Genomic DNA, 3,280 nt, shown 5'->3' with positions numbered 1-3,280 from the left:
TCCGATTGCGAACAGAAGCTTTCTACAATCGAGAGACGGACCACCGCCCCGGGTCCCGTTTACGAATCATCTCCGCCCAACGATCACGTTTCTACGCGCAGCTCCCTGTATTTATTCGCACTGTTTCCTCCGATTCATTCGCACTTCTCTGTTATTATGGTAATTCCGGAAATTTGCCCGCATTTGTTTCCGTCACACTTCAGGAGTCTACGATGCGTCGCGAGAGATTAAACGAAGTTTCGGGATTTTTTTCTTGAGGAAACTGTGAAAGGTAGCGATTCTAAACCGATCTGCATTTGTTTACGCACTTTTTGGGAATACCTCGAATTTTTGTTGGTGCGAAGGTATTGTTCCTGTCGACAGTTATAACGATTTTCCGAAGGGGTTTCAAGACCGGGTTTTCGGTGCTGCTTCGGGTCAAGGCTGACAACTTCTTCGATCTTTCAGAGTGGGCGAAGTCCTTTTGGGATCGTGTTTCTGGGCAGTTCGACTTTAGGATAAAATGAAGAATGCCGATATTTTTCTTGATTGTCACAGTAGGATAATGTTTTAGTGGAGGGGTTGAGGAAAGTATAAACTTGAGAATTGGGTGAAGATCGGAGATTTTTCTTAGGAAAACTGTAAGGAGCAGCGATTCTAAATTGTACCATGTGTATTTATATGTATTACAGAAACATGTCAATTTTTTGGTGTAAGAATATTGTTCACTTCGAAAGCTACAATTTTCCAGGGGGGGGGGCACAAACCGGGTCTCTATCAGACCGCAGCCTCGGTTCAAGGCTGACAACTTGCTCAATGACTCAGCACGAACGAAATCCTTTCGTGAGTACGTTTCCGAAACGTTCAACTGTCAGATCGAACAGAAAAACTGCCTTTTTCGCGGTGGTAATTGCCCAAGAAAATAATAACCTCGATAATCCCACGCTTTCAATTCGCGTAAGACCAAAATGTGAAAAGCCTTGTGTCAAGGAGGTACTCCGGTTCTTCATATTCGAAAAATCAATTTTGTTCGAATTCGTAAAATTAATATCAGCCTACAGTATTTCTAAATTCGTGGAAGTCCATTTCGGTGGCCGACAGACAATCCCACGCGAAACACTCTAATCTCTCGGTGAACTCATCTCACCCAAGCATCATCCACTGTCGATAAAAACGTCGCAAGAATTTCCTAGAAACCGGCAATTTCCCTGGCCCGTATCCGCCGTCTAAAAACCGCCTATCCGCCGAATGGATCTGCGTAAAAAGGAGAGTCGCATCCCGGACTCCGAAGACAAAAATGGAGAACGCTTGCTCGGTTGAGCGGCGTCGAGAAAGTCGCGTGCAGAACGAGAATCCGCGTGTTTCTCGGCGATCGCGGAGTACCCCCGCTCCTTGTCCGCGACATTGAACGAATTCGTCGCGAACAAAAGCGGGAAGAAAGTTTCGACGTTTCCATAATCGCACTACAGATTTCCGTAACGATATTCTTCCGATGGGGGGGGGGAGGAGGAGGAGGACAACGACGAGGTGCGGAGACACCGGGGAGCTTCTCATAATTATCCCGTAATTATTAGCCGCAATGTAGGCGAGATTAAACTTAATCACAGGCTAGCAGAGGAGAGTGCTCGCTCGCGAGCAGTCTCGAGGAAGAAAGAGATCCCGCCGTGGCACGTGCAACCCATTATCCCGCCTAGGGGAGGCCTAAACAAACGTGTACCAGCCATTGTTGCGAAAGACAATGACCAAGTGACGCGTGTAATCGTCGTCGGTGGTATCTTCGAATCGCACCTGCGACAACTCCGATCCCCAGCTGCGTCCCCTCCGCCTCTCGCGCCTATTCCCTCGTCTACTCCGCGGGATCCGGTAACATTATTCATCGAAGCAGTTTCTGTGATTCAGCCCGGCAGAGCGCCGGCTGTCTTTCCCTGTACGGCGCGAGGGGAGAAAAAAAGGAAGAAGAAAAAACGGATTTTCAATCGACTCGATTGCCCGCGGAATTTTAATTCGCCGAGCAGACGGCGACGCAATGCCGCCGCCGGAATTAAAATTCCTCGGCCTCGGACGCGTGAAAGTTTTTCCCAGGCCGTGGAAAACGAAGTTTCCCGGGGACCAGGCCCCCCCGTAACGGGCCCCGTTCTTTGCGGGACCCCCGAAGAAGAGAAACAGTTGATTTTTCGAGACCGTACTGGCACGAACTTTTCGGAAATTTTTCTCGAAAAATTATTCCGAATTAGGACCTCGCGTACATATTTATTGGTACATGAAGCACACGTGTGATTTTTCCCAGGGTGAAATAATCAAAATTACGTGTATATTTTTTTAATATTCAGAGGGGCCTTGACTTTCTTCTATACTAAATTGTTTTAATATTTGAAAAAGAAGGTAGGCTGCATTTAACGAAACGTATTAGCAAGGCAGCAAATGCTGGTAGCGGACGTGTTAAGGTTTGAATGTGGAATTGTAGTGATTATGCAGAGCGCGTATGGTTGAAGTGTCGTTATCGTTGGCGCAAACAAGGTGTAATCGCTGAAACATGAATTAGGAAGATCGTCGAACGTGTTGCAGTAGCTGAAGCAACGTTCTCGGCCGCGATCTCGCTACGCAAACTGCGGCAATTGCGTTCCTCCACTTCAATCCTGACCTACCTGATTCCTATTCGTCGCGCGGCTAGCCAAAAACGCAACCGCAGGTGCGAGGAGCACGGTGGGGACCAAGGGAATGCGAACAAAAGCGTGCTCATTATTTTCCATCCTCTCCTCCTCCTCTGGCATCCTCAAGGACACGAAATGCCATAGCCATTGATCCTCGCGAGTACTCGTTCGACAGAAGAGAAACACAAGTTTCAACTGTACCTCCATATTCGTACCACCTCTGTTCTCTTACCCGAAATAAAACTAAATCTCACCTATTTAATCGCTTGCGATCATTCCGAAAAAAATCTGACACGTTCACGAAGTCGTGGGGCACGTTACAGAATTTTTTCGAATTTTTTGGTTGGACAGTCTGGGCGTGAAAAATTCAGAGACGTTCTATGATAAGCGTTCTGTACGATGAAAAGTGCAGATCGAGGATTCGTCGAAGTGATGACGTTTTGACCATGCGACGTTTTGGAATTTTTCCGTGTTTTCGGACTGAATGGAAGATTACGAGCGCGCATGGAAGCCCATAAGGAGCCCACAGGAAATGACCAATCGGCGGAACAGCGAGCTGAAGAGAGAGAGAGGAGAGGGGTGAAGAGAAAGAGAGACACCGAGGTGAAGCAAGGCGAGCCGGTGATCGTAGTGGGATCGACAAAGCTATT

This window comes from Halictus rubicundus, chromosome 10 (assembly GCF_050948215.1).
Source record: "Halictus rubicundus isolate RS-2024b chromosome 10, iyHalRubi1_principal, whole genome shotgun sequence".
Classification (NCBI taxonomy): domain Eukaryota; kingdom Metazoa; phylum Arthropoda; class Insecta; order Hymenoptera; family Halictidae; genus Halictus; species Halictus rubicundus.
Note: the sequence above shows the minus strand (reverse complement) of the source record.